The 24,300-nt window shown below is 46.9% G+C and overlaps 1 long non-coding RNA gene across 1 annotated transcript; it reads left to right on the top strand.

The window, feature by feature from the left end:
- Positions 1-22,131: 22,131 nt before the first annotated feature.
- On the top strand, positions 22,132-24,039 carry LOC136199561 (uncharacterized). Its single transcript, XR_010673091.1, has 3 exons — positions 22,132-22,359; positions 22,418-23,088; positions 23,332-24,039. It is a non-coding gene; the product is annotated as an uncharacterized lncRNA (long non-coding RNA).
- Positions 24,040-24,300: the final 261 nt, after the last annotated feature.

Genomic DNA, 24,300 nt, shown 5'->3' with positions numbered 1-24,300 from the left:
AACATGTTAGCGAAGCAAGTTTACAGCATCCGTAGTCTACGTTTCTTCCTCTCTCAACTGCGACAGCGACCGTAAATAATTCAGAACGACGACATCGATATACGGGCTCTTTTGTTCATTGTTCATTAGCCAGTCTTCCACGCGACATAGAGGGCGTATACACACTGACGTGTCTATTGTCCATTCTTCCCGAAGTCATGTCGTTGTGCTGCATCTGCCTCTCAGATGTTCCGATGAACGGCGCCAACAGGGTTCGCGTTTGCACTCAGTGCGGAATCTATATGCATCGCGCGTGCATGCTGGGCGCAGTTCAGAGAGAAGACAGGTGCGCTCTCGTGCCCAAATTGTCGAGAACGAATCGGTATGAACAAAATGTGATGTGATTCTCGGGCACGCCTTTTTGAGCAGATCCTAACACCGTCCAAGTGCCGCCGTTGGAGATTCTGGCGGCGTACACCACGTATGGCGCGCCCGGAAGCGACAATACAATGGACGTGATCGTCAACAGCGCGAATCAAGACGACATCGTCTTCGGACATACGCGTCTGCTATACCAGCTGCGCCTGTCGGTAGCGCGTCTGCGCGAAGAGATTGGTCGCATAGAGGAGGACGCTGGCCACAGTCAATTTCGCGTGGACCAATTAGAAGAGTTGTTGGGTTTTTTTCGTTAATAGCCTGGTTCGCTTGGTACGTCTTTAGTTGGCTGTTGTGTTGCGTTTAAAAAATAAAAGTCGTGTATTGAAGAAGGGGTAGGCGTGGGCGGCGCGTTCGTCCTACATCGATTGGCGTCGTGAGCCGGCCGACAATTAGGTATCGATGCAGCTGATTTTTCTAGCGTCAGAAACGGGACAGAATACATGTTCGTAGTAGTCCAGACGTTTGCCGTTCGACACATACGCTGGCGTGGGAAGCTCTATACATAGGAGTCTATGCGTGGGCGGGGGATCTATGTACCCTACTGGGATATTTGGCGGCGTGATGTGGACAAATGTGTCTTCACGATCGCCGGCAGAAGAGAGGCAGGTCGATAGTGGAAATGGATTTGCTCGTGTCAGGCTGTTGGCGTGGATACCTTCCCACGCTCGCCTACATATGGGCGGGTACAGACGCCGACAAATTGAGTGTCTTTGTTTCGAGCACTCATTCAATCACTGGACGCTCATACGAAATGGTGGAGGAAAAGGCAGATTTCGCACGGCTCTCAATTTCCGAAATAAGAGCAAGAGCAGAAGCGGCATTTTCACGCCGCTTTACGATTGATATGCTATCGGACGTGCGTCCGGTACAGGTTTCTGTAACGGCCCCGGACGCCGCTTCTCGAAAGGACGTGGACCCAAGCGCGACGATCCCGTGCGACACAGACGCGAAGATCGGTTAGAGGCTCTACCTGACAATTTTACTCGAAAAGGAGCGCGAGTATCAAGAGCTCGTCCAACGACGCCTCGAGGCAGCGCGAAAACAACTGAAACAGCAGGAAGAGGCGTTGCGGGATGCGCGACGCATGACCGCTTTCGAACAGGCGAAATTGCTGGTTTCCGAAGGCGCCGAAGTGCGTTCAAACGGCATATAGTGTAGCGCGTGCCTTTGTTCCAAGTCGTTTTTGCTTTTGGTGTAGTTTTGCCGTGATTATTTGCGTTAATAAAATTAAACACGTCAAGATCGATCATGTTTGAAGCGCTGTAGACCACCATCGCGATGATCGAGTGGCGGCGTCCGAACAACTCAAGATGGCGGCTCACGGAAAGGGAGCCCCGATGCATATATGACGCACGTTTTGTTGTGGGTACAAGCGCTCGTCGAACTCAATCCTCACCGTCGCGCCTACGTCGACGTTGGCGGACGAGACGGCGACGCCGATTGATGCCAACGACCCCTCCGCAGGTGGGTAAAATGCCAATTAGATCTGAATAGCAGAAAAGGAGAAAATGAAGCGCGCGTCCAGAGCCATTCATCGCGATATCTCCGAAACAAAGCGTAGGGCGGGCTCGTCGAAGATATCGGTGAAGTGCATGCCAATGGTCCTCATTTCAATCGAGGAACTATAAGCGTAGCAGGTGTAGTTCGCGAGTAATCGGCCATTTGCTGTAGCGTGTACGGGAGTCATCGGTTCGACTGTGACGTCGACGGTGACGTCGACGGTGACGTCACGTGCAAGTGGTCTATTGCAGTTGGTATCATCACGGATACTAGAGGAGAGGGATAGGAAACGCAATACATTGTGACGCAATATGCGTGTCACGGCCACGCCTTCCCTTCTAGTTGGGACTTTGCTCAATTAACGTCCGATTTCTCCAAAACCGAAAGCTCTTCAGCCTTTGCGGCAGCTTGAGAAGGTTAGGAAATGCCTTCGTAATGCTACCGATAGTCGTTTCAAGCAAGCGATGCTTTCCTAAAGATGATTTCAGCCCATTTCTTTTCAGCACGTGATCAACGTAACTTTGTGCAATTTTTTACGACCGTTTTACAGGCTTTTAGAATCCCAACGTACATTTAAATGGTAGACTATAAACGTCGAAGTGCAACTGTCTTACTCAAGATCATCTGCGATTTCCAATAGCCAAAAAGGAGACGATTTTGACCTGCTAAGAGTGGAGCATGCTGCAAAATCGTCTCGCTTTTGATAATGACGCGAGAGCCGACTGTGAGCTGAAGTTTTTCAGTCAAACCGGCGGTGTCGTTTACTTTGTAAGGTTTAAGATGAGAAATTTCGTCTGGCGTCAGTCTGTCTGGTGCCTGAACCACTACGTCCTTCGCAATAATTTTATATAACTTTGAGTAGCGCATCTGTGATTGTAAACACATCAAATTGTGCTTTTCGACGTCAGCTTTTCGTGGAAAGATGCGGAGAGCATTGCAGAAGGGTGGTTTTGTGAGATCGACCTTCTGCCGCTGAAGCAACTCAGCACAGTCACTCTCTGAATGCCAACCGAGGCGAATACGGTTTAATAGACTAGCCCAATTTCTGTCTTCGGCCTGCCGATGATTGTACGTCAATATGCTCACATCGAAGTTGCGCCACATATAACTTTCTGGTCGGCTTGAATCGAAAATGGCCCATTACTGGCCGGAGTTGAAATAAATCGCCGAAAACCAAAATGTTCAAACCGCCAAACAAAGTTGTAGCGTCTGCTAAGGTGCCTTTGATCTCAGACAATCTCTTATGTATAATGCAAAATGTTTGACATGAAACTATTGAAATTTCGTCAATAATGACGTAATTTAGTGTAGCAAAACGTTGTCGCAACGCAGCTAATTTATCAGGCCGCAAGGGCAAATATTCACAGTTGCGACCATGTTCAATGGGCAGAGAAAACGCCGTATGCAGCGTGAGTCCACCAATATTGTACTGTCAATATCACGTTTAGATGTAAACGCAAAAGCATTTCCCGAATTAACTGTATCAGAAAACTTTTGCCCGTTCCTGCTCCACCTTTAACAAAGAGACGAAGCGGTCTATAACTTTCAGAGCTTTTGATTTGAGCTTGAGCAGAAGCAAAAATCATTTCAATAGTGTTACGTTGATCAGGAGATAGTCTCTCCAACGCAAGAACGTATTCGTTGTCTGTCATAGTTGCTGCAAGAAGATCGTCCGTTTTCTATGTTGATGACTGATCGTCGGTGTTGCGCTCTGGCTTTTTATTTTCATCACTTGGAACCAGATCATTTATCAATCCAGCGTTTTTTGGAGCCACTCAAAGTCCAAAGGCAACTGACCGTCATCGCCCGAAGTTATATTAGGTGCAACCTTCGCTGCTATGTCTATGGAACTTTCAGCTTCCCACAGAACGACACGAGTAAACGCTTTATCAACTTCTTCTGCAAACCTTAGTCGTTCTATACTTTGCGGACAAAATTGACTTCGAAGCCTACGGTAAGCATCTCGCGGATGCTCGTCTGGAAGAAGCAGTTCGGTCTCGTTTCGATATGGAACGAATAATATAAGAAATCTGTAGTAATATTCGTTCGTGTCGATGCCTGCAAACTTCGACAAACGCAGACAAGCTGGTTTTCGACGAGCATGAATGTACTTGTCAAATTCAGATATGAAAGCAGCTGACCTATTTTTGATGTTGTCCAGACGGTAATTGGTAGCAAATGTTGCTAATGACATTTTTTCCCAAAACGGATTTGATGGCCTTGCTTGGTAGTATTGATGCAATCCTAGGACATAAATATCAGTTTAGCCTTTTTCAAGATTTCGTAGGTGCGCTTTGGGCTTTAGCAGACGTAGGCGATTTTCTGGAAAACGACAGTTTACCGTCACCGTTCCTCGACTTGATCGAATAAAAGGAAAACCGCCAGGTCGGTAAACAGTCTCGAAGACTAATTTGACGGTGAGTTAGAACTGTTCCTCCAATCATAGATAAGCGTTTTCGTAGACTTGCTTTATGTGGAATCTTTTCTGTAACTTTGTGCAGCGCTTCTTTTAATCGTTCCGGTTCTGCCTTGGAGACGTACATACACACGTACATAGCGGCACCAAGGTGACTTCCAACCACCTGTATATCCATATTACCTTTCCATAGTTTCAAAATTTGGGGATTGTAGGCATTTATCCATTGATCGTTGGGACCACGCTTTGTAAAATAAAAACGACTTGGAGAACCTCCGTCGGCGTCAGTCTTTAGTCTCGTCTCACGGCATGGTATATAAGGAAAATCGAAGCGACATTTCTGCCTCGTCTTCTTATAGCACGTACTAGTGTGCTTATGACATTGCAATTGCTCCACTAACTGTCTTAAATATTCGTCATTCTCAGGTAGTTGAGTTGAAATGTACTTATCAATGAACGCAGGCAATGACCGTTTCCCTTCAACAGTAGCTGCACTTGGAGCATCTTTGATCCACCAAAAAGAATGTACATGAGGGCTTCCTCTTGATTGGAATTCTATTCGTATCCAATAATCATCTACTTCACCTATTGGCTTGTCTTTACTTCTTGTCACTTTCGCCAAAAAATATCCAATCTTCGCTCAAAGAACATGACAGCTTGCACAGGATGTGTCTTAAGCAGATATTGTTTTTGAGAAGACGATAGAGCCTTTATGTCTTCGATAGACATTTGAGGAAGTATGCACTGATAAAATTTGTACCAGTTGCGATCGTTTGCTGTCAATGTCATAAAGAAAGTGGGTGGTCCAAGAGTGTTCATTTTTGCAACAAGATTACTCAACTCGTTTTTCCAATAAGCCGCCGTACCTCTGATATTTTTTACAAACATATAGGAGTTGTTCACAAAGTCATCAGAACAGTCCGCAACTTCTTTTGCTGTTATACACTTCTGCATTCGAGACACTATTGATATTTCACTTTGCAGTTTCCGCAATTCATACACATTCAAAGCCATACCGGATTTTGTCTCCAGCGATCATCAGCATGGAACAAACGATGCTTGAAATATTGTAAATCGGTAAGTCCATGATTCTCGCTCCAACCTCCTTTGCCACGAGGATAGAGCACAGGAAAGCACACTTCCTCGAGCCGTCTGTTACCAAATATTGTTAATGGAGTATCACGCATTGTAGGAAATGGCAGAGCTTCATCAAATGTGACAGACAGCTTAGACAGCAGCTGTTGATGCGTGATATTTGGTAAGCTGTAATTAGCTGGTATAGCACCAAACTCGGGAAACTTTGCACACACGTCGGAATCATCGCTGTCACCATTCTCCTGTTCTGAGTCAGATACCGTCAAATCCTCTTCACTGTCAGTGTGAATGTTCTTGTACAAAACGTTCTTTTTTTGAAGCCATCTTAGCGCTTTAAGAATGCGTGTTTTATCAACTTTCATCAAAATCTTCTCCAGTTTTTTAATATCAGATACATCTTCACATGAGACATTGGTGGGTCGCCTAAACACTCACCACCGTACCAGTCAAAATAAGCAAACCGCCTCTCTACCGAACTGTAGTCAAAAGAACTCATTCGCCATTCAGAGTCAGCTACTCACGCATGCTGTACTGCTTATCATAGCCCCTGCTGCAGAAATGAACGCGCTGAAATGCACCAAACCACGGGGGTCTCTTTCTCGTGACAATTGAATACTTCACTTTCCCCGTAAGAGCGACTGAAAATGAACCTCTCAGCTTCAATTGGCGCCTAATCTAAGCAGGCTTTCATACGACCAAACTAAGCGTTCACGATTCCGAGAAAGAAGGCTGAAACGTATGCACCACCCACATCAAGAAGCCCGGTAACTAAATGCAAACGAGCATTCCAAACTTCTCTGACAAAGCGGAAACGTATCCACCCCCCACAACAAGAAGCCTGCTAATTAGATGCAAACTAGATGCAAACGAGCATTCCAAACTTCTGAGACGTCACATCCTGTTTCACAAAAGGACCGAAATTTCGCCAAAACGAAAAGACAAGGACCCTAACAAATACCCAGGTGCACAACTACAATGTATCGGACACCTGACGGACGCAGTCGCGACAATGTACCACCAACCACTTTTCCGGTACGCTACGAAAAAAATTTTTACACCCCGAAAACTATGTCTCGGTACTCAGGTACCGAGACAAAAAGTAATTAGGTTTGTATCAGTAACTGTCTAGGAGAAAGTCGGCGCTTCATGGACCTATGGGATGTCCAGTAGACCAAATTACTGACAAGTTCGGGATGAGAATATCCCTGTCTACCTTCTAAACGATTCGTTGGATTTAATTGAAACTTTATTTAAGTTTGTGGCGCAACTCCCACTGATTATAAAGAAGTAAAGAAGTTGATATCAATTACGATCTATAAGAAAATCGGATTTACAGTAGACCAAAATACCGACAAGTTGCAGTTGAGAATTTTCTTGTCTACTATAGCTACGTTTTTGATTGAAACTTAATGTTAAGTTTCGGACGCCTCTCACCCTCATTTTGAAAATGTAATTGAGGTTTGTATCAGTAACTGTCTAGGAGAAAATCGGCGCTTAATGGACCCATGTGATTTACAAGAGAGAGAATTCCTGGTAAGTTCGAGTTGAGAATATCCCTGTCTACCTCCTAAACAACTCGTTGGAATTAATTGATACTTTATGTTTAGTAGATTAAAGCGCCTCTTCCCCTCATTTTCAAAACGTAGTTTGTATCAGTAACTGTCTAGGAGAAAATCTGCGCTTCTTGGACCTATGTGATGTCCAGCAGACCAAATTCAAGACAAGATCGAGTTGAGAATATCCCTGTCTACTTCCTAAACGATGAGTTGGATTTAATTGAAACTTTATGTTCAGATTGGGGAGCCCATTCCTCGTCATTTTGTAAACGTAATTAAGATTGAATCTGTAACTGTCTAGGAGAAAATCGACGCTTCATGGACCCATGCGATTTAAAGGAGACCAATTTCCTGACAAGTTCGAGTTGAGAATATCCCTGGCTACCTCCTTAAGGATTCGTTGAAATTAGTTGAAACTTTATGTTAAGATTGGGGGGCCCTTCCCCCTCATTGTGAAAACGTAATTGAGTTTGTATCAGTAGCTGTCTAGGAGAAAATCGGCCCTACATGGACCTATGTGATGTTCTAGGATTAGACCAATTTCCCCAAGTTCGAGTTGAGAATTTCCCTGTCTACCTCCTAAACAACTATTTGGATTTAATTGAAACTTTATATTGAGTTTGGGGCGCAACTCCCCTCATTATAAAGAAGTAAAGAAGTTGATATCAATTACAATCTAGGAGAAAATCGGCGATTCATGGACCCATGCGATTTACAGGAGACAAATTTCCTGACAAGTTCGAGTTGAGAATATCCCTGCCAACCTCCTAAACGATTCGTTGGAATTAATTGAAACTATATGTTAAGTTTGGGGTGCCTGATTTTAAAATAGCAATTATTATTGTATCAGTAACTGTATAGGAGAAACTCGGCGCTTCATGGACCCATGTGATTTACAGTAGACCAAAATCCTGACAAGTTGGAGTTGAGAATTTTCCTGTCTACCTCCCAAACGACTCTTTGGATTTAATTGAAACTTAATGTTAAGTTCGGGGCGCCTCTCCCCCTCATTTTGAAAACGTAATTGAGTTTGTATCAGTAACTGTCTAGGAGAAAATCGGCGCTTAAAGGACCCATGTCATTTACAAGAGGGAGAATTCCAGACAAGTTGGAGTTGAGAATATTCCGTCTACCTCCTAAACGACTCGTTGGAATTAATTGAAACTTTATCTTTAGATTAAAGCGCCTCTTCCCCTCATTTTCAAAACGTAATTACGTTTTTATCAGTACCTGTCTAGGAGAAAATCGGCGCTTCATGGACCTATGTGATGTCCAGCAGATCAAATTCCTGACAGGTTCGAGTTTAGAATAACCCTGTCTACCTCCTCAACGATTCGTTCGATTTAATCGAAAGTAAACTTTATGTTAAGTTTGGGGCTCTCCTCCTCCTCATTTATATAACGGAATTAAGTTTGTATCAGTATCTGTGTAGGAGAAAATGTGAGCTTCATGGACCTATGGGAGGTACAGTAGACAAATTCCTGACAAGTTCGGGTTGAGAATATCCCTGTGTACCTTCTAAACGGTTTTTGGATTTAATTGATACTTTATTTTAGGTTTGGGGTGCCCCTCCGCCTCATTGTGAAAAAGTAATTAGGTTTGTATCAGTAGCTGTAGCAGTACCTATGTGATGTCCTTGGATTAGACCAATTTCCCCACATGTTCGAGTTGAGAATTTCCTTGCCTACCTCCTAAACGACTCTTTGGAATTAATTGAAACTTTATATTGAGTTTAGGGCGAAACTCCCCCTCATTAGAAAGAAATAAAGAAGTTGATATCAATTACAATCTAGGAGAAAATCGGCGATTCATGGACCCATGCGATTTACAGGAGACCCATTTCCTGACAAGTTCGAGTTGAGAATATCCCTGTCTACCTCCTAAACGACTCGTCGGATTTAATTGAAACTCTATGTTTAGATTAAAACGCCCCTTCCCCTCATTTTGAATATGTAATTAAGTTTGTATCAGTAGTTTAACTGTCTACGAGAAAATCGGCGCTTCATGGACCCATGCTATTTAGAGGAGACCAATTTCCTGACAAGTTCGAGTTGAGTATATCCCTGTCTACCTCTTAATTAACGACTCGTTGGATTTAATCAAAACTTTATGTTGAGTTTGGGGCTCCACTCATCCTCGTTTTTAAAAAGTAGTAAAGTTTGTATCAGTAACTGTCTAGGAGAAAATCGGCGACTCATGGACCAATGTGATTTACAGGAGACCAATTTCCTGACAAGTTCGAGTTAAGAATGTCCATGTCTACCTCCTTAACGATTCTTTGGATTTCGTTGAAACGTTATGTTAAGTTTGGAGGGCCCTTCCCCCTCATTTTAGAATAGCAATTATTATTGTATAAGTAACTGTATGGGAGAAAATCGGCGCTTCATGGACACATGTGATTTACAGTAGACCAAAATCCTGACAAGTTGGAGTTAAGAATTTTCTTTCATACCTCCCAAACGACTCTTTGGATTTAATTGAAACTTAATGTTAAGTTTGGTACGCCTCTCCCTTTCATTTTGAAAATGTAATTGAGTTTGTATCAATAACTGGCTAAGAGAAAATCGGCGCTAACCATACCTGTGATTTACAAGAGAGAAAATTCCTGACAAGTTCGAGTTGAGAATATCCCTGTCTACCTCCTAAACGACATGTTGGAAGTAATTGAAACTTTATGTTTAGATTAAAGCGCCTCTTCCCCTCATTTTGAAAACGTAATTAAGTTTGTATTAGTAACTAGTTGTCTAGGAGAAAATGGGCGCTTCCTGGACCTATGGGATGTACAGTAGACAAATTCCTGACAAGTTTGGGTTGAGAATATTCCTGTGTACCTTCTAAACGATTCGTTGGATTTAATTGAAACTTTATGTTAGGTTTGGGGTGCCCCTCCGCCTCATTGTGAAAAAGTAATTAGGTTTGTATCAGTAGCTGCCTAGGAGAAAATCGGAACAACACGGACCCATGTGTTGTCCTTGCATGAGACCAATTTCCTCGCAAGTTCAAGTTGAGAATTTGCCTCTCTAAATCCTAAACGATGAGTAGGATTCAATTGAAACTTTTTTAGATTGGGGAGCCCCTTCCTCGTCATTTTGAAAACGTAATTAAGTTTGAATCTGTAACTGTCTAGGAGAAAATCGCTCTTTAGAGAAGCAAGGCAAGTAGTACTAATAATCTATATCCAAACTAGTGATTTAGTAAGAAAAAAGGAGTGATGCCATTGTAGTCTTAGTTTTGCTCATAAAAAATATTTTATTGAGTAAAAAACAAACGGAAGAAAATGGTGTTGATGTTGAACCAGATACCCACAAAGAGCTCCATCAGATTATGAAAACAAGAACATCGGAAGTGAGGAATTAAACCGAAGAAGGAACATTTCGACGTAGTTTTGGGAACAACAACTCCAAGCACTTCAAGTAAAAAATCCGAGCCAAATTCGATGGCACGAGGCAGACTTGGTGAAATTCCCTCCACAGCTTCTCTCTGCTAATCTCTCTAGCTCCATGCGATCTCACAGAAGCAACACAGCATATTCTAAAAACTTGAAAGATCCTTGTCAAAATTTCTCTTGAGCTGAATGAATTCCGGCGTCGATAGCTTTTCCAGGACAGCGTCGGCTTGTTTACGACAATTGCAGCTACGCTCTGACGACGAAGCAAACGACGAGTTATTTAGAACGTCTCCTATCATGTCTGAGGCAGCGCGGATGTCTACGCCAACACTGGCCAATGCACTGGCGGGAATTACTGGCACGTGACCGTGTCGCGCATCTAACCCACTAGCGCACTGGCGTTTCTAATCCCTCTATTTTATTATCCGTGTCTTCTTTGCCATGCAACAAATTTTGTGAGGAAGAAGCAAGCTTGTAGTCTCTATATGTGTAGACGGAATCGCCGCGCACTTTTTTTTCAGCGAGTTATGGCCTCTTCTTTGACGTCAGTTTGTGGCTTTTAAAAAAGCCGGGGTTTTGGTCCTCCACCCGCTCCCACCACCGATTTACCCACCACCCACCCTCCACCGATATACCCACCACCCACCCTCCACCACAGATATACTGACCACCCACCATCCACCGCAGAAATATATCTTTGCCTGCACACAATTAGCCGCCGCCTCTCCGCCACATCTCCGCCACCACGACTTGCTGTCTAACGAAACTTAGAAGTTTAGTGACTTTTGAACGACGTCGGGCGAATGATGGACGTAGTAGTACCTGACTACCAGTTTGAGTTTTTCCAAAGGATAGAGCTCTATTTGACAGAATTTAGTGGTGGTATAGAGCACTTGCGTTTGACGTCACGATTTGCGTTTCCGTAATCTTCCGTGTGGCAAGGCTCCTGGGATGGTTCGCACCTGCTACGCCATCGGCTGCACAGCGCGAGACCTCCCAGCTACAAGAGCACTAGGGCTTAAGTTCTATCGCTTTCCGCAAAACAAAGAACGTCGGGCAAAGTCGACTTTGGCCCTGCGTCGGAAAGATTTCGCGCCGAATGACCACAGCACTATTTGCAGCCAGCACTTCGTCGGCGGTAGGCTAAATAATCAATTCACCAAGGTTCTAATAGTGTTTTCAGGAGCGAAAAGCGGGGATCGCTTGTCTCCAGCGTACGTGCCGTCGATTTTTTCTTTCACGTCGTCGCCTCGGAAGCGGTCGATCTGTGCCAGCGTTGCGCGGTTCGATCGAGCTAAATCCGGCCAAAAGCGGCATTCCATCGCGCCGAGACGACGACAGGAATACGACGATGACTGGGACAGTACAGCTGGTGTCGCAGAGCAAGGCTCGAAAACAACGACGTCCGCCCAAACTGACGTCTCCTTTATGGAAGTAGTCGAGCGTGACATATCACCGCTTGAAATAGTGTCGGAAATGGGACGTGGGCATCCAGCAGAGGAGCAAATGCGTGAAGACGACAGCGTCGTTCGCCATTTCACCAGCTTACCATCGTTAGCTTTGTTTCAGATCATTCTGAATCTTGCCCTGCCCGTACTGCGCAAGGCCCCGCATAAAAAGATGAGCTCCTTTAATGCGCTGTTGGCTTGCATGATGAAACTTCATTTGGCATGCTCGAATTACGACCTAGGATTTCGATTTGTGGTGCACGAGAGTACCATTGGGCGCCTTTTTCGGAAATGGATAGATATTTTGAGAGTGCGCTTGTCGTTTCTCGTTTTGTGGCCCGATCGCGAGCTTCTCCAGAAAACAATGCCGCTCAGTGTGCAAAGACACTACGGAAAGAAGGTAGTGGCGATTATTGATTGCTTTGAATTGTTCATAGAGACTCCAAGAAACAGCCTAAAGAAGAGCTGCACTTGGTCGCAATACAAGCATCATAATAAGGCAAAATACCTCATTAGCATCGCTCTCCAAGGTGTAGTAACATTTATATCAAAGGGGTGGGGAGGTCGCGTCTCCGATAAGCATATAGTCGAAAATTCTGGTTTTTTGAAAAATCTCTTACCTGGAGATGTCCTCGCCGACAGAGGGTTTACCGTTGCGGATAGTGTGGCTTCATATGGTGCCGTTTTAAATATACTGCCCTTTACTCGAGGACGCGAGCAACTGTCACCTAAGAGGTGAAAAATACAAGAAAATTAGCAAACGTCAGAATTCACGTAGAGCGTGTTATTGGAGCTATGCGACAACGCTTCGCAATCCTCTCCGCGACAGGAGAACTTCAAAAGGACCTAATGTCTAAAACAAACTCTGGTGAGGTGACTTTAGACTGCATTGTGTCAGTATGTTGTGCTCTTCATAACATGTGTGAAGGAATTGTTCCATTCTAATAAACAAGTACTCGCATGTTTGCGCACGTTCAACATAGTCCTCTATCTTCTTCTCTTCTTACTAGCTGACTTACTCTTATTTGCTTTGCAGCTAGAGCAGAGCCACGTCTTTCTCTCACCCTCAGTCATATGCCTCTAAAACGTCGGTTTTAGGGCCGGCCACCATTGCGTCATCTAAATAACTGACGACGAATCCGTGTTTGCATTTTTTTGCTGCCGCTTTAAGACAAGGGTGGAGAGCGAGGGAAAAGAGAAACGGGCCTAACGGGTCGCCTTGTTGAACTCCTTCTGCTGATGGAATGCAATCCACGCCATTCGGTGACAAGAGACAGAGAGAAGGCGGACGAAGATTGCTAGCAGCTCTCGACGAAAGGGTAAATTGACGGAAAAGATTCCGCCATACCTTCGAGGAAAGCTTGGCGTGAGATGGAATTAAATGCATTTCTGGCGTCCGTCTTCAAAACGATCCAGTCGGGGTGTTGGGCCAGCGTAAGTTGTAGCAGACGCGTGAGATGCTCAGTTCCACATGGCGTTGCGACACCAAATTGAAAAGGAGCAAAAAAGCAGACATCTCCGACTTCAGGACGTGACATGCTGTTTTAGCGACGAGTCGACGGAAAACACTTCCGATGGCGATCGGGCGGACATCAGATTGAGTGCTATAAGCCGTGCTCCAGCAAACGCCAACGCCGCTCCCGCTGGGATCTCTCCGGATAAGAAAAGATTACAGCAGCGCGTTAGTAACTCCACGACCTCATCATCCTGAAGAAGGACCCGAAAATGCTCAAGTTGGGGTTACGTTATGACTCAGCCGGTCGAGTTACGCTACATCCGACGAGAAGAAGAGCGAACGCAAATAATGCGTTCCTGCCACGTGCACCCTACGTCTGCCCACAAGGGTGTGAAGAAAACGTTTGCACGAGTAGCCGAGAGATTTTATTGGAAAGGAATGTACGATGACGTTGCCATTATGGTAAATGTCATTTAGCCATTATCTTTAGCTACGTCATTTTTTGTGAAGGTTTACCATTTTGAAACTTGTCAACGGAATAACAGGGCACAACAGCTGACAGCTCCCGAGATGCAACCTGTCAAAGTGACGTCGCCGTGGGATCACATAGGGATTGTTTTTGTCTCCATCAGTCCCACGTCCCAGAATGGGAATCGATAGAGTGCCAATCAGCATAAACTTCCAAAACAACCCCCGTGCGCTAAAACTCGCGAAATTTCAAATTTCAAAATATTTTTTACTTCTTACTTCAATTTTCGAATAAAATACACATTGACCTTCTTAAGCCAAAAAACGCGACGAAATTCTTTCATGAACGTTCAGAAATCCACTTTACGCTACGATTTCACTTGTTAGACGTCTTATCGTTTTTCTCTTTCATTCGGCGATCGCTTGACGAGCTACTTGCTTCATCGAATACCTTATAAAAATATCTAAAAATTGATAATAGCGATTTTCGATTAGATCTACCGTTTTCGCTTAAGATCGAAATTCGTGAAAGGTGGTCCGGATTTCTTCGATTTTCTCGCTTCACCGATCGATCCCAACCGCAGTTATTTCGACAAACCTAGAGAAAAAGAGTTTGTCTAACTTTTCATAATAGCGATTTGCTGAATTCGACTTCGTTTTCGAGAACGAAGTGGTGAAATTTTACGATTTTTTTATCTAACATGCGCATCACTTCCGGAATGGAATCTTTCTTGTTTTCGGCGATAGTGAAAGGTGTTCGCTTCTACGATGTCTACGACAGCATCGCAGAGGGTCGAAGAGTCGTCTGTCAATGGGACAGTGGAAATCGCCACGACGCGAACGCCGTCAGCGTCTATTCGTTGCTCCAAGGGCGAAAGGTCATGGCAGGACACCTCGAACGCGACGTCGCTGCTTTCGTTGGGCCTCTCCTTAGGCAAAATCGCGTGATAGTGAAACCAAAAAAACCAGTTAGACACGCCGCCCACCACAGAACCGAGTCGTACGAATGACTCTCCTTGCTCCAAACTCTGTGCAATGCCCGGAGAATAGCCGGCGTAACCGGCAAACGTTCCGGACGAAGGGCGACGCGAGCAGACTCTGAGCGCCGGTACCCTCGCAGCACAAGATTCAGCCTGGGCATGTCGCAGAGAAAAGGATTAGCCCGTCCCGCCGAAATATGTAACTGGCGCACCGCTGCGAGATACACTTTTATGGTCGCGTGAGACAAGCCCGCTGAAGCAAGCCATGCAGCAAAAAGACAGAATATTCTCGCTGGTTGGCAGTGGAGCCATCCGCCCCAGCGAGCAAAAGGATAAATACGAAGTCTGACCAGAGGAATGAGTGCGGCGAGTCGATGAAGCTAAACCGTTCTCCAGGAGAGAAGCGGCAACGCTCTCCAGTTGGAGGACGTCCACTGGGGGTCGTCTAGCCAACGAAGGAGGCCCGGCTTCCAACGGGTAGGAGACTCGTTGAGCTGAACAGAACATAGAAATTCTCTCGAAGGCACCCCGCGAGACAGAGCATCGGCCGTGGAATTGTCCGTGCCGCGAATATGTGCAGCAGAGACAAAGAAGCCGTGACGGGCCGCGAGGAATTGCAGCACTCGGATCAAATGCATGACAGCAACGTCTCTGCAGGAGCCCGTCGCGAGGCGCACACCATGGTCGCGTTATCCGACTCCACCCGAACAGCTTCATTGCGCTACAAATCGCTCCACAGAGCTGCTGCAATGACCACAGCCAGCGCTTCCTTAGGTGCAATTGAACGTGCCGTCCAGACGTCGTCCCAACGCCACTGAAACCAATAACGCTCAAAAAAGGCGCCTCAGCCCCAAGCCCCGGACGCATCATAACGAAGAACTAGCGATGGAGCGCGCAAACCCAACGAGTCAAACCAGGAACACCCGTTCCAGTCGGCGGCCACAGCATGCCACCACAAAATGTCATCTCGCGCACACCGATTCAGACGCAAGGGGCGGTCGAGAGCCCGCACGGATGTCGACAAATCAATCAGGCGCCGCACGAATGACCTACCCGGGCGAATCATCGTACTCGCATGGTGCAACAAACCCACTAGTGAAAGCAGCTCCCGTTTCGTTGTCACTCTCCGTGCTAGCCACTGGGCACACAACGCTCGTAAGCGCAGCAACTTATCGGTGGGCAAGCGAAGCACACGCTCACGCGAATCAATTTCAATGCCAAGAAACGTCAGAGAAAATGAAGCCGGTACTGTCTTATGGTGAGCCACCGGAACTCCACGAGCTTCACACGTCGCGAGAGCAATTTCCAAATTCTGCTCACACTGGCCGGCGGTCTCCGAGCCAAAAGAGAGAAAATCGTCCTGATAATGCATGGCCGCTGACACCCCCTTCTGCAACATTATCCAAAAGAGCGCGTCTGCCACCGCCGAGAAGATCTTTGGCGCCGAGCGCAAGCCAAAAGGCAAAACCAAATCAAAAAATACCTCGCCGCGCCAGCGCATCCCTAACAAGGGGACGTCATCCGGATGAACCGGGAGGATGCGATATGCATTCCTTGAGGTCGATCTTCGCCAACGGAAGGGGAGAACTGAACCGCAACAAGAAGCGCACGGCGTCATCAATTCGTGCATAACGCACCGACGTCAGGATTCCGAGATACGTTTATTGACGCTTGCATTCGACGGCGATGATAGGCCCACGATCATCCGCCAACGACAAGGGGAACCCGACTTAGGGATAATCCCAAACGGGCTTACGTGCAGCCCGGCCCGCGCAGAGAGACCGCGAACTGGCCCAACCAACCGGCGCTGCACAACACATTCCTATCGAATGTAGCCGTCGACCACGTCGGCGTGCTCGCGAGGAGACGAAAGATTACGCCGCGCCGATGACAGTGAGGCTGAAGCGTAATCGAAGCCAATGCGAAAACCGTTAGAGATGCCCGCCACAATATAGCTCGCAAAAAGCTTATCGGGAAACTCACGCAACTCCCAGTCCCAACTAAAGAGGCGACGACGACCGAGGCACGGGCCAGGGCAAAGGCGCCGCTGACAGAGAGCGGCAGGCGTCCAAGGCGAGAAGATCAGCGGTATACGCGTGACCCGACGCTGACAAATTGCATGCAACGGACAGATCAAATGCAGGTGCTAGCGAACAAGAAAGAACAGGAAAAACAATGAGCCAGAGTCACGCACCAAGCCCATCACAGTACGCCCTAAGAATAGGCAAGCGAACCAAAAACATCCAGACAACCATGCACCAAGCTAAGAACAAAACACACAAGACGAGACTAGTCCAGTCGCAGCGCCGTTGCAACCGAAAGGTTACACCACGCGTGCCGCTTGCGCCGCTTGCGCCGCTTGCACAACATCTGGCGGCTTCCAGTTCACGCACTCAGCGCCTTGGTTGTTTTAAGCACACCGTGCACACGTGGCGGAATCGATTATGATCCGCATTTATAACCGCCACACAATTTGGCGAATGCTTTAGACAATTTAGATTAAATTCTGCCACATCTTCACGGCGTGAAAATAGCCGAACAGCGTCAGCAAACTGCTTTGCGACGCTGTTCGTTTGCTGGCCTTTTGCGTAACTGCGGGACATGTACAAATCATGCCAGTCTTCGTAAGACTGCTGTCCTTTACGAAGTCGAAGCAACGCTTCGCGAAACTTTACTTGCGAAGCGCTGTTTCCGGACTGGCGCATGATCTGTCGAAGTTGTATGACGATGTCAAATGTCAAATACAACTGTCGGCCTCGATTGGTATCGATCCCTTTACAAGCCGTGCCGCTGTTCAGAAGTGATTCGCCAATCGGAGGTAATTGACCCATGTCCCCAAATAGCATTACGGAGATTCCACCGAACGACATGTGAGCTCGGGCGGGAAACGCCTGACATAGTCGTCGGTGAATAAGTGAAAGTTGTTGCCGTCCAACCATTGACATTTCGTCAATGATGAGATAGCGAACCATATTGAATTTCTCTTGCAATTGCTGCAGAGACGGTCCGCTAAGATCGGCAAATTTGCTCTTTTGCAATGGCAATCGCAAAAGTGAGTGAAGCGTTTGCCCACCCAATGTTAAAAGCTGCTACTCCGGTCGGAGCAGAAAGCAAACACTGAGAGCCAAGTAGATCACACAGACACTTAATAAGGAATGACTTTCCGGTTCCTGCTGAACCGCAAACTATCATTCTAAGTGGTCTGCATGAGTCGTCCGCTTTTCGAGGAGAAAAGCGGTGGTGAGTACGAACGATGTCGTACGCTAACTTTTGCTCACCTTTTAGCCGTTGAAAGTCGTCTCTCCCCGGCGCCGGCTCTTGTTGCGGCGGCAGGCCCTTTTCAGCAGCCTGCGTATTTTCAGCCAGTGAGTCTTCTTTTCGGCTGTCAGAGACGAACTTTGGTGCTTCTGAAAGTGGCGGGAACAGAGAAGAACTTGCAGACCAATTGTAGTCCGCATAGTCTTTTCCATTAGCGTTCAACTTTTCCATGGTTAGATCTTCGTTGAGGGCAGAATTTTTTTCTTTCTTCTTTTTGCCCTCGTCGTCACTTTCCTCCGACGCTTCATCAAAAGGCGTTGTAAGTACTGCGTCGATGTCGTTCGTTATTTCAATTTTGTTCCGCAAACTTTTACCGACAGTAATCAGAAATCGCTTATAAGAGTCGGTAGCAGACAGAACCTCTCCGTCGGTTGCCGTTGTCAAATCGCTTAGCTGACAAAATGGCTTGTATACACTTCGTCAGCTGGTAGTAGCAGTATTGTTCGCATTTTTCGGCATTCTTCGGATCGCGAGGTATTCGTGGAACAACGCGAACAACTAACGATTTGCCTCTTTTCCTCAGCTGTCCTTTTGAATTGTAAGTGAACCTAATCCATGAGGCACAAATTTTGTGCCTCTGCGCTTCGCTTCATGTATTCTTCGACAGCTGTTGGAACGGTCGCACTTGCTTTCGACGAACGCGCACCCAGGTCAATTTCTCGCTTGTTTTCAAAGTGCAACATCTTAAATTCGCGGGAAGCAGTGACCAGTTTGTCACCCATAATAAGATGACACGTTTCGTGAGCCAAATAATCCCGTTCACCAATTGATTTCATTAGCAACTTAGACACAGCTTTTCGAGAAGGATCGCGCTTGTCAAGACAATAACCTCTGATCGTTAACCACAAATTAATGATGTCTTCCAAGAGTAGCCGAGAATTTTCAAAGTCGACTTTATCTGTCAGAGAGGCCCAACAGCCTCTGACAAACGCATCTTCGCAGGCTGTGTGAACTATGGCGTTCATCTTGCTTCCCTTACCATCCGCAGATGACAGCAAAGCAGAAGTCAACAAATCTCGCGTTGACATCTCCTTTACCTGGAAAAGACCGCCTCTATTAGTTCTCTGAACCCAGTCCTTTGTATAATCAAGAAAGGACGACTCAGGTCCTTCAACACTCATGGCGTCAAGCAACTCTATGCAATTGGCTGCAAATGTTGCCTGTGACTTTTGGTATTTCTTCTTCAGGGAAAATGGAACATATCCCAATGCATAGCGAATGACTTCCTCTTCCTCACTGAGAGAATCCACTTGACATTCCAGAGTAGAAGAAGATGACCATATTCTCGAGCATTTTTTCAATAACGTCCTGCTGAACAATACGGTCAAGTGAGAGGCAAATCTTACTGAAAAATTCATCCCAAACTCTGGCAAGTCGATCCGTCCGTATAGAATGTCATCGCTGAAAAATAGACGCTCTCTTTCTAGGCGTCAGAATAGCTGCTCCCTGCGCTCCTCCTGTTGCCAGCTTCACGCTCCGGACAATTTCGTTTGCAAGGGTATCGAATTCATTCACATGCATTCATGAATCGTAGGCCGCCAGCAATGATCCGTTTTTACGCCGCGAACTGATCAAGAGCAATCTCAAATCGTAATCCAAAGGGCATTCGGGTGAAACCCGATGTCTAACGAAGGTCAGGATAACGCGTTCGAGCCGCGAAAACGCTCCATGGAGAAGAAAAAGGTACATTAGTGTCAGCGGTCCTTCGTCGCGTATTATTGGCAATTACACGCATAAGGAGACTACCTCTGTACCGCGATTCTCTTACAGTAGATTTAAGGCGAATGAAGAGAGGGTTTGCGGTCACCGGCAAACTGTTTTATGGTGAAAAAAGGCGAAAACAGCCGAAGTATACGAGAAAGAGCCCGAGTCAACCCTTGCTTCAACAAAAGCGATCACGTGACCGGGAGTTTCCAATCCCTCTTTCTTACATCTATGGTTATATTTACCCTCACAGCCTACAGAGACGTTAAGAAGCTGCGTCTCGAGAGTGGCATAACAGGTTGGGCAGCATTGACTGGATCGCGAACGAGCGGATCGCGTCAGATTGCCGTGCTCGTTCCCGCCACGAAGACAGAAGTTTCTACCGTTGAGGTAAACAACATCGCGCAAGAGTGCGAGGGAGTCCCCCACGTCAATGACACCTTTTGCCCACATCAAAAACGTTCCGCAGACCGACAAAATCGTCATCTTTAAAGAAATCAACGGGGCGCGGATTTCTCACAACTCTCTGCAAAGCGCAGAGCAGGCCGTGGAGTGTACTGGCCGCATAATCCTCTCCCGTTGTCGATCGAACTTCGACAAGGAATTTGGAGATCCATTCATTTAGTTGCTCCCTGTTACGAGAACGTTCATCCAGCTGTCCAGTTTCGCGGGCGCCTTGGCAACCGCCGCCTCAGCAAGAACAGCAACCGCCGCCCCAGCAACAACAGCAACCGCCGCCTCAGCAACAACAGCAACCGTTGCACCAGCTGCCTCAACAGCAGCCGCAGCCACAGCTAGGGAACCTGCCGCGGTCTGTCCTTCTTCAAGTGGAGCATGAGGTTCCGCCGGCAAATCCTGCTGTGCTGCTCGAGCCGCTTACCCGGCGAGGTTTTAGGCGCTAATGCCGCTTGCAAAAAAACACGCATTGTTGCGCCGCGGTTCTAGAGAAACTCCTTCGGGGTGGTCCCAGGGGGAGTCGTCGCAAAAATCTCGGCGCGTGAGTTCGTCGATCTTTCCGAATTGCTTCCCGACGACGCAGAAATGCTGCGGCGCGAGGGAGAGAGAGTCCCTCGCCCGCGTCGGGTCCTCCGAGTGTGCGTGCCGCATCACTTCCATTGCGCAATGGGTTCAAGCCTTCGCGGCTTTCGCAGCGGTGAAAGTGTCAGGGCGCCCAAGTCGGGCGTTAGGCTACATCAGACTGGTTGTGCGCAAGGGGGGGAGGGGAGGGGGGGAAAGAAATGCCGCCCGCGAGAGTCTCTGGGGTTTCTCAGCTACGACACGTTCTTCAAAAGGCGGCAGCGGAGCAACACTTGTTGAGATATTACGACAAATTTATAATGAAATCGCAGCAATTTTTAAAGGGGCACTCCGGCGTTTTTTAAACTTATACTACTATTAAAGTTCTTACGTTTGCTAATCGTTTCGCGCCGGTTTCGCTGGCATTGTTTGATTCGGCTACAAGAACGAGGCGTTTTAACTCTGTAATCACGTGCGTTCTGTGACGTACCTGGTGCCACACAGTTGCCCGGATACAAAAAATGAATCGGCGTTTATGTCAAAGGCGTCACCTGCCGAGAAAGTTTGAGAGAAATTTAGATCGTAAGGACTGAAACCGTTCAGTACTGACATGCATTCGCTAACTACAAGCGGAAACGAGATATAGCCTGAAACGCGCTTTCGCGCGTCATGTATTCGATGCTGTCTTCCGTGCTTTTCCGTACGTATGTCTGTAAACCTGTAATTGCACGACGTGGGACCTTTGCACATGATAAATTAGGTGAGAAAATAAGCGGAAAGGCAGTACAGAATGGTTTCAGTCCTTACGATCTAAACCATTTTTTCTCAAACTTTCTCGGCAGGTGACGCCTTCGACATAAACGCCGATTCATTTTTTGCATCCGGGTAGCTGTGTGGCACTAGTTACGTCACAGAACGCACGTGATTACAGAGTTAAAACGCTTCGTTCTCGTAGCCGAAGCAAACAACGCCAGCGAAACCGGTGCGAAACGTAATATTAGAAAACGTAAGAACGTTAATAGTGTTGTGACTCTTATAATTCGAATAAGTCTGCGCCCTCGCCATCAAGTCACTTGGTTGTTCACAAAAAACCTCAAAGCAATCTTTGATGCAAACGCATTTTCTAAAATGGGGTAGAAAAACTGCGGGCATGGTCTTCCTCAGCTGCTCCCTGGATGGCCACTTAATCAGCGGCTTCAAGCGTGAGTACATCATTCCTTAAAATAAAGTCGCTCCCAACGCCAAGAAAGATATCTCTCACAGCTTTGAAATTCATGATACGGGTCTGTCTCTCACATGACCATGGCAGGGATAAAACAGGGTAGCGTGCTTCGTTTCCAATCCATTCCTTGCTGCCAGTGACGATGTTTTGGACCCTGACGCCTCCTCGCGTGAAAGCGACGACTGGATTTCGCAGTGGTTCGACGACACCGAAAGTAGCCTATCATCAGCCAATTCCGGGGAAGCGGAGGACGCAGACGTTGTTAGGCCTTACCGCTTCGAACCTGAAGTCACTCCTCCTCCTGAGGACGCTTCTTCGGACTCGAGCAAAGGGGACTGAAGCTCAGAGGTCAAGAGGCTGGGGTCACTTCAATGGTGATATTTTATTTATACTAGACACTAAAAAATCAATAAGACTATATAATAATAATAGGCGTACTTGTGGAAATTGCCAAATTATGCAAACGGAGAACGTATGCACCTGCTGCCAAGAAATGGGACTCTTTTGGAACAAAATGGACGAAGTCGACCCAGCAATGCAGTGCATCATCAAGCATCCAACAAGCAATAGGGAAGCGCAAGATAGGCCCGGGATGAGTGGGGACTGGTTAGTTGTTAAACGGGTCTGGCCAGCTCGTTGCACCGGGGCTGCGGGTCGACTATGTCGGCGACAGCCTGGAAGCCGGAAGTTGTGCCCGAGTGTTGATTACTCGGTGAATGAACCAGCACCACGTCGCCGCGAGTGGCAGCGAGAGGTCGTCGGCTCGAGAGGCGGAGGTAGATATACGCGTAGCGAGTGGTATACGAGGAACCGTTTCCGATCGGGAGAACGGCTGAGGTCGTCGATTGTTTCGGTGGGCGTAACAGGTGGGCGTATCGGTGGGGACTTAGTGTAGCCTATGTCGGGGCCCTAATCGCGGATGTGGATTGCATGGTTGTTGAGGCGTCGTCCTCGACGTGTCCTATCACTTGTTTTGTTTGGGTTTGGACGTGATCTGACCCTGGGAATGGGGTGGATCGGAATGAGAAGACGGCGGTGAGAAGGCGCGAGGAGATCGCGACTAGACGAGACGCCCAAAGAATGTCTATCCCTTGCGACTTGAGGTTCGAAATTGATCGCGGTGTTTGAATGTTTCCGTGGAGAGCTTTGTTCTCTCCTGGGAACGATTGCATATTCCCGCGAAGCCGAGAAAGCGTTCACGGGAATGCTTCGTGTTGGCGCGAGGCGTCCCCGCGAAAAGTTACGTGTTTCGGGGTTCGCGAGCGAAGGCGTTATGGGGCGTTCTCGCGACGAGCGGCGTGATCGATGGTCGCGAAGTCAGATATAAAAGCGCTACCCGATTCTAGGTGAATCAGTTACGATCGAGAGTCGGGACGAAAAGCAGAAGAAGAAGAAGAGAGAAAGAGAAACTGGAAGCAGTTATCGCAGCGATGAGGCGCCGGAATCGCCGCAATCCGCCGCAACAAGCGAACGCCGCAGCTGCACCTAAACCGGCAGAAGCTGCTGCTCCTGCTAATCACGCACGAGCACAAGGCGACGAACGAGACTCACTAACAGTTGAGAAGTACTGGGGTGACGGCTGGCTCTTCCATGTGCAAACGGTCTCGGAGGTGAAAGTTTGGGACGAAAAGTGCAAGCTACAACGAGCTGTCGTTGCTCTGTCGCGTCGAGCTCGAACAGAGTTCCAATCCTCAATATGAATCACCCCAATAACCCGATTACTTGGGCTCAGTTTGAAGAGTTCATGCGTCGTGAGTTCGGACCCAGTGATTCCATTGACTATTACACCAGGAAACTAAACACTATAAAGCAGGGATCTCAGGAAACTATATCCGAATATTTGGTCTATTGTAAATGTAAAAACACATGGGTCCATGTAGGCCCGATTTTCTCCTAGACAGCAACTGATACAATCTTAATTGCTACCTTTTAAAATGACGGGGAGGTACTCCCCAATCTAAAAAATTAAATCCAAATAATCGTTTAGGAGGTAGGGAGGGAAATTCTCAACTCAAACTTGTAGGAATTTCGTCTACTGAACATTAAGTTTCAATTAAATCCAGAGTCGTTTGAATGACAGAAAATATAATCTCAACGTCAACTTGTCGGTAATTTGGTCTACTGAAAATCAGAATGGCCGATTTTCTCATATATCGTGATTGATATCAACTTCTTTACTTCTTTATATTGAGGGGCAGTTGCGCCCCAAACTTAAAATAAAGTTTCAATTAAATCCAAAGAGTCGTTTAGGAGGCAGGCAGGGTAACTTTCAACTCGAACTTGTGAGGAAATTGGTCTAATCCTAGGACATCACA

Source organism: Oscarella lobularis, chromosome 1, assembly GCF_947507565.1.
Source record: "Oscarella lobularis chromosome 1, ooOscLobu1.1, whole genome shotgun sequence".
NCBI classification, from domain to species: domain Eukaryota; kingdom Metazoa; phylum Porifera; class Homoscleromorpha; order Homosclerophorida; family Oscarellidae; genus Oscarella; species Oscarella lobularis.
The sequence above is the reverse complement of the archived record's forward strand: the minus strand, read 5'-3'. Positions and strand labels throughout refer to the sequence as shown.